This window comes from Brassica oleracea, chromosome C3 (genome assembly GCF_000695525.1).
Source record: "Brassica oleracea var. oleracea cultivar TO1000 chromosome C3, BOL, whole genome shotgun sequence".
Lineage (NCBI taxonomy): Eukaryota > Viridiplantae > Streptophyta > Magnoliopsida > Brassicales > Brassicaceae > Brassica > Brassica oleracea.
In genome coordinates this window covers 30,108,498-30,117,129 of record NC_027750.1, presented here as the reverse complement: position 1 = coordinate 30,117,129, position 8,632 = coordinate 30,108,498, and positions in this window count along the sequence as shown.

The window sequence follows — 8,632 nt, the reverse complement described above, 5'->3', positions numbered from 1 at the left end:
GAAACATGAGTATGTTATATATTTTGTCAGTGTTTAATATGTGTCATTTGTTTGTTTATGTTTTAGATGTTGTTGGCCACATGAAATTAATCAATAGGCAGCACCCCCAAGAGCGTCCAATTCTCAAGGGTTTGAACTGATAGGTGTGACACATCACCAACCGAAGTTCCTTCTCAGTCACTTGAAACGACTACCAAAGTTTAACTGTCCAATATGAGATTGTTGCCAATATATTGACCCAAAGGTATGGTAATCGATTTGTTTCCTATCCTTATGACTATCAAGAAGATATGATAAATTACAAATGAAATATAATATAAATGCAAATAATGCCTTATTGGAAGGGTTATGACTGATGGTAGACTATGTGCAAGAGTGAAACTGACTTAACTGAAAATTTTATCTTCAAGGCATGCTCAGGTAAGTGCTACCACCGTTTAACATTATATCCATATCTCATTGATGGGCATTGGTCCATTAAAATAGTTTAGTTCTGCGATTTTATAGGCATCAGTTGTTTCTTACATGCTGAAAGGTTCCCATACAAATTTTTTTTTGCGTAATGCTCACGTACTCAAGTCCATTTTAAATGATATATATATATATATATGTCATGGCGATTGCCAATTTTTTTACGATAGGGTACCCTATGGTAATCAAGAAGAGAAGGTATAAATACTCTTAAATGATATATATATATATATATGTCATGGCGATTGCCAATTTTTTTACGATAGGGTACCCTATGGTAATCAAGAAGAGAAGGTATAAATACTCTAGTTTCGATTTGAAGATGTTGTTGACTGTTTTGTTGATCGCATATTATGACTTTCTTCCTTTGCTAATGAAAGGGATGCTTTGATTTCATTGCAGAAATGGTTTCACCTATGGCTCATACGAGAAGAGAGGAAAACCTCTTTCTCTGGTAATCAAATGTTGCTTTTTTATTTTTGTTTAGTCGTACACACGTTAACCTTGTGATAATGGTGCATGAAAAGCAATACAGCTTGGAGGAGTTGCAGACAATGGTCGATGATATGGACTATGGGTTACGATCAGAACCGTTAGTCGGAGGGTACTTTGAGTATAACATTGGGATGGGGTTGAAATCGGAGCATTTATGTAACGAAGGAGAGAAAGGTTAGGCTGATAATTCTAATAGTTGGTGTGGCTCAATGTTGTCGTTGATGTATACATGGGAAGAACCTGAGCATATAGATTGTTGAGAGCCGTTGAAGTGTGCTTCCTGGTTTGAAAACAGCTGTTCCTTATGATTATCTTGACATGAGTTCTGGTAGTGATTGGGATCAAGTTTTTAAGAAAGTGGAAGAGGAGTTTCATAAAGAGAATCAGAGGTCATCATGAGCTTTTTTTCCACTTCATCTTCCTCTTTAAGGTGTTGTTCTCATGTTCTTAAAGTTGTAACCTTGATTGTGTTTGTTGTGCCTCTTTGTTACTTTTTGGCATTATTTTTCCGTTAGCAATGGACCAGTACGATCCGGTTTGGTTTAAAATGTTTGAATTATACCACAATTAAAAACAAGGTTTAAGAAAGGAGCTGTAGACAGTTGATGTAAGAACATTTGAGATTCTGAGGTTTTCTATATATCACAAATCCACATATTTCTGCACACGACGAGGCAAATAAAAAGATAAAGAAGGTTGTTTTTTTTTGTTTTCTAGATTTAAAAGAACTATAAAATATTAAAATAAGTTAATACCAATTCTTATCAATTGCTCCATGAATCTAAGGATAACATTGTATCTGAGTATAATTTTTTGTAATAAAAAGAACTAATTTCATGGCTCACTATCTCATTTATGAGTAGATTTGAGGATAGAATAAAATGCCTTAAAATTTATAGTCAAAATTACATTTCTGAATCTACCATATCATCGATATCAATAATTTTGACACACATCTAATAGATAACTACATAAAAACAACCTTTAAATCACTACCTAAAAATATATGGGGGATTTGCCAAAAATGACTCAAAACTTAATTTTGAATACAAAAGTGTATCTCAAATTCAATCAAATGCAAAAGTAACCCAGAAGCCTAGTGAAATTACAACAGCCCCCTTATGAACAAACAAAAAACTTGTATTCAATTTTACCATTATAACCCTCCGTTAGAGAAGACTTCTTTGTAAGTCTTCTCTATGATGACTTCTTTGTAAATCTCCTCGTTCAGTAGATCTTAAAAATAATTTTATAAAAAATATTTTAATGGGTAAAAAATTGAAATTATGTAATAATAAATATTTCTCAATTATGTAAATTTAGTTCATTTGAAATTGAATTATTTTCAACATAGATGAGTGAATGTATATTGGCTCATGAGTCATTGGTTTAGGGTTTGGGAACATATATTATAGTATTGTATGTATCTTTAGGGTTAGATTCTGAAATTTTAGCTTCATTTTTTTTCTTTTTCAAATTGACCCATATATGTTTAGTAACTATCTAATAACTTGATTTAAACACTTTCTAAGTTTTTTGTATAGTTAATTGATTTTAGGGTCTGGAAAACTCACAGAAGACTTAAAAAAGAAGTCTTTAGACACATCCCGCCTAAATTTTAGTAGAATTTAAGGTTTCCGCCTAAATTTTGGAATAATCTATGGTTTCCGCCTAAATTTTGGAATAATTTAGGTTTCCTGCCTAAATCAAAGTCTTCCATAAGTCTTCCAGGAGTCTTTTATAAGTCTTTCATAAGTCTTCCAGAGAAAGTCCTCTCATGGATTAGATCTTAAAAATAATTTAAATTTTTTATAAAAATAATTTATTTTTTTTATAAAAAATATTTCATGGGTTAAAATTTGAAATCATGTGATAATAAACATTTTTCAATGATGTAAATTTAGTTTATCTGAAATTGAATTATTTCCAACATAAATGAGTGAATGTAGATTGGTTTATGAGTCATTGGTTTAGGGTTTGGTAACATATGTTATAGTATTGTTGGTATCTTTAGGGTTAGATTTGAAATCTTATCTTCATCATTTTTCCTTTTCAAATTGACCTATATATGTTTAGTAACTATCTAATAATTTGATTTAAAAACTTTCTAAGTTTTTTTTAAGTTTTAAAAGTTTTTTTGTATAGTTATTTGATTTTAGGGTCTAGAAAACTCACATAAAACTTAAAAAGAAGTCTTCCGACACATCCCGCCTAAATTTAAGTAAAATTTAGGGTTCCCGCCTAAATTATGGAATAATTTAGGTTTCCCGCCTAAATCAAAGTCTTCCATAAGTCTTCCATGAGTCTTACATAAGTCTTCCATGAGTCTTCCATAAGTCTTCCAGAAGTCTTCTGGGTCGAAAATATTTAACCTAATTGGAATTTTTGTCTCCATATATAAAGTAAATTTACACATTCTTTTTCTTCCTCTCAAATGACTGCAACAAAAATTTAATATTTCTCACTCTAAAACTCTTCAACCTCTCTCTAATCTCTTTGAACATCAAAACACCAAACTTTGTATCCATTTTTCACTTTTTCTTATGTCTTCTCACTAATTTATCTTCTTTTTGCAGGTTTGTCATTACATGATTCTCATCTTTCACTCTTTCAAAGGTGGATCTCTAAATTTTGGATATGAATTTATGTGTGTGTTTATATGTTAGATTCTAAAAAGCTGTAGATTCAACATAGTGTGATTGTTTTGTTTATTTTGTAAGCATAAAATTTTCATTTTTGAATTTTTTCTCTGTTTTGAAGTCATTTGAATGTTTTTGAATTTTCAGGTTTTTCTAGATCTAAGAGACTTTGAAAGACTTCTCAGAAGACTCTCAGAAGACTGCTCAAAAGTCTTCTTAGAAAGTCTTCTAATGCATTTTATGCTAGAAGACTTCCCACGAAGTCTTCAGGAAGTCTTCCGAAGTCTTCTGCCTAAAGTGGTATAAATTTTGGAAATGTATTTTGTGTGTTTTATATATTAGATTCTAAAAAATTATAGATCCAACCTAACGTGACTGTTTTGTTTATTATCTAAAAATTTATTTTTGAAGTCTTCTCTATTTTGAAGTCATTTGAATATTTTTGAATATGCAAATTTTTCAGATCTGAGACAGATTTTGGAAGATTTCTGGAATAATTCTTGAAAGACTCTCGGAAGACTCTCAAAAGACTCTCGGAAGACTTCTTCGGAAATCTTCTAATGTATTTTTTGCTAGAAGACTTCCCGCGAAGTCTTCAGAAAGTCTTCCAAAGTCTTCTGCCCAAAGTGGTACAAAGAGATGATGTGAAGTTGAGTTCAAGCTTATCTATGTTGAGGAATAATATCTAGCTGTGTAATAATTTTTTTATCGTCTTTTTATGATTTGTATGTGTAATATTTTAGTTGTGAATTATTTTGTAAACTTTAAGAGATGTTAATCAAAAGAATGGTAAATATGTTCATGTTTTGCCAAAAGTACTTGACTTCATTAAAATTATTGATGCAATATACCAAAAAGTATTTTAATCATTCTACCCACACATAACAAAGCACAACAACACAAAAACTTAGTAAAATTTGCTAAAACTAAGAGAGAAGACTTCTGAAGCAACCTTAGTCAAATTCACAAAAGATCAAAATTGAATTTTAAGCGAAAGTTGAGATTTTAAATCTCATGGAAGTTAAAAATTGTATCTTATGAGAAAGCCAACACAAACACAGAACATCAACTTAATAAAACAAAATCATCGGAGAAGACTACAAGTATTCTATGAAGAAGACTTAGAGAAGACTTCTCCGTTTAGCTAGAAACATTATTAACCAACAATGTTTGTAACTTCATAATTATCACCAATTAAGTTATAAATTCGACTCAGTAGTCCCAATATTTGACTAATAAACATGAATTAGCAAGAAGATATTAAAAATTCATTTTAATTTTAGATAAATTTGAAGTTTAATAAAGATTTACGTAGAAGACTTCTTTTGAAGTCATCCACGGAAGACTTCAAAAGAAGTCTTCTATTTTGGTCATTTTTGCAATTGCAAATTTACGAAGGAAGACTTCTTAAGAAGTCTACTCTACATAAGACATCTTCGGAAGTCTTCCTTTGTAAATATTAGCTTATTTTTGAAATTGAATTTTTTTCGAAATTCCAAGAGAAGACTTCTAACTTCTCGGATAAACAGGTTACTTTTGAATTTGACCGGAGTTAGTAAGAATTTTGACTTTTGCAATTGACTATATTTGACTTTTATAAGTCTTCTATAAGTCTTCCGAAAGTCTTCCGAAAGTCTTCTCAATGTCGCAAGAAGTCTGTTGGGTTACTTTTGCAATTGACTATATTTGACTTTTCGAGAGAATACTTCTTTAGAAGTCTTCCGTCGGATGACTTCTCTAGAAGTCTTCTCTCGCGGGCAAAGGTTTGACCAAAACCCAGAATTAAACTCGAGAAGACTTCTTCTTATAGAAGACTAAAAGTCTTCTCATTGATATTAAATGTTTTACTATTATTTTTCAATTGCAAAAGTAACCCACGCAGACATCTTCCGGCATTGAGAAGACTTAGGGAAGACTTTCAGAAGACTTCTGTAGAAGTTTTCTCCAGGAAGACTTCCTTAGAAGTCTTCTACAAAAATTCAAATTTCTGACCAACTTCGGTCAAATTTAAAAGTAACCTGTTTATCCGAGAAGACTTCTGGGAATTTCAAAATTTTTTGTTTACAAAGGAAAGTTTAGGGAAGTCTTCTATTAAAAACACACAAAAGGTCAATTGCAAAACTAACCTATGCATTGACCAGAAAACTTCTAAAGAAGTCTTCATCTTCGAACAAATCTGAAAAATAAAATGTAGTTCGCGATTTCATACCTTGAACTCGTGAGATGACTTGCGTGGTTTCTCCAATCACCCATAACTTCACCACAACAGCTACCTACTCGTTAATCACCAAGAATCGTAAGCTTATGAACTTTACATAATTTGTAATCAAAATCTTCAGTTTTTTTGATGAATTTTGAGAGAAAGTGTAAGATATGTGGTTTGTGTGGATAGGAAATGAGAAATGATGAGAAAAAATCGAAACTTTAGGGCATTAACACTCTCAATTTGGTAGTTCATGGTGGTTGAGGTATTGATGTCAATGGTAAAGTTGTAAATATTTGGTGAAAATGAGGATGGTAAAGTAAAAGCCTTATTTTCGAGAAAAAAAAGAAGTAATGACATTTTCGTGAATAACTAAAACTTCTAGGGTGAATAGGACAAAACAAAGTTTCAAAAAGAACCCCAAAATATATATTTGATTCTTTACATTTTTATATTAAATTTCCCGTTAAACTCCTTTCAAATACCACTACTATATATTCCATTTAATATTGAACACCACATAATTCAATATAATTTAAAGTATTTAGAAATATGGTTAGAAATACTTAATCCAATTACATAACATTTTAAAGAATTTATTAAATACATAATTGAAATAACACTAGAATTTAATATTTTCCCAAATTTAATTGGAACTTCTAGATTTAATACATTTGCCTAAAATCATATTCGATTTATTTTAAATGGTACTGATATTTGACTAACATAACATAAATGTTGGATACTATCTTTTTAGAGGATGCTGCATTAAGATAATTTTACAGTATAAATATTTCCATTGCTAACATAATGTTGACAAAACAATAACTAACATACTTTTATTCACTTAAGATCAAACCTCTTATATAGACATAATTCACTTAAAGCTAAACTCAAAAACTCTACACTATAAAAGACAATACACCAACAAAAACAATAAATATAAGTAGGTTAAAAAACATAACCCAAAGTATAAAGATCTAAGAGATTGAAATCACATAATGTGAGAATAAATTTTATTGATTATAAAGTAGGCTAACAAAACAAATATTCATACAAAAAAAAAACAAATCTAACAAATAAATACCATATCGTAAAAATTATTTATATGAAATTAATTTGTTATTTGAATAAGGGATACCACATTAGTTTTATTTTTTTTTATAATTGTAAAAAAATATGTTATAATCGTAAGAAATATATAATTGAACATATAAATAAATGACAAATAATAAACAAAAACATGATATAAAGTATACCAAACCAAAATTAGATGCTACAAAAGAAATTACTAAAATTCTAAGTAGGGCAATATACTCTTTAGATGTTAATTAGAGTCTTTAGTGAAATATATTTCATATATATAAGCTAACTAACTTTTATAAGGAAATTGATTACATTATTTTTTCATACAATAAATATTTTCTAAGGAATTATATTTGGTTTGAATTAATAAATCCTTAACATAAGAAAGAAAATAGTGGCCAAAACATAAAAATTTAAAATGTTACACAGAAATTTAAATATATTTAGAAAATAGATACTTTATTAAAAAAATATTATGTAATGTTTCAGTAGTTTTCTTTTTTCAGTTATACCTAAACATATAATCAATTACTAATCATTAAAATTAAAATTATTCATTTTTACATTGCAAATATGTAAACCATGCACAATAAAATAAAACAATATAGTAATGTCTAAAAATCACAACAGAAAATCTTAAAATATCATGATCTATTCTATTATTTAAATGTTTTACGACGATTTAATGTAATATAATCTGAATAATTTTAAAATATCAAAAGTTATAAAAAAATATATAGCATCTCCGTGTAGCGCAGATAAAAGATCTAGTTTTACTAATGTAATTTAATAATACATTTTAATCAATTCTGTTGGCATGGCATCCAATGTTTGTCGGCTAATTATTTCATCAACAAGGCATTATAGGTTATAGTTAATCACTTGTCATTGATTATACTCGAAGTCGCTAAGTACTCAATTTTGGAGAAAATACATACATATCTTTTGAAAACGTAACCTCTGATTAATAGGAGTAACTCTCGTAACTGTTGTAATTAGAGAGTTTAGAGACTGAATATTTCTGTGTTTTTATTAATGATCAAGGGGGTTCCTTTATATAGATTACAAGATGAAGATAAATGGAAAGTATCCAAAACCTAAACTCACTAGGATTTGAAAAACTACTAATACATAATAATGGAAAGATTACATCTACTAGGAAAATGAAATAGTTTCTTTTTCTCCAAGCTTTATGGCCACCTCTCTCTCTCCTGAAGTCGGCTCTCTCTCTCTCCTCTCTATTGGGCTTCGGCCATCTCTCCATCTTCTAGGTATTGGGCCGGTCTTGGACCGAGCCTGGTTAATGGAAATCCACTCCATGATTTATAACACTCTCCCTTGGATGCCATAACCATACTGGAATTGTAGTACGCTTCATGTTGCCTCATTAAAACCCAGTGGGACAAAACCATGATGAAGGAAAAAGAGTACAACACGCACTACCCCCCCTGATGTGAACCTCACTGTAGGTTTCTACATTCTACACATCTAGTGCGTGATCTTTCCTGTATATGTAGAAAGGGAGTAATCGGCCAGTGTCATTACTGAACCGTAATTAGACCACTTCGACTTCTTAGGTCGTTTCTCATGTCCTTTGACATTGAGTGTCCCGGTAAAGCATGTGTGGTAAACAATGTGAACTATATTGTTCTCGGGGATTACTATTGGGTCTTTGCAAATCGTTTTTGCATGTGTCCATAGTCTAGACGTGATCGTCTACTGTTAACTCTTTACTTTG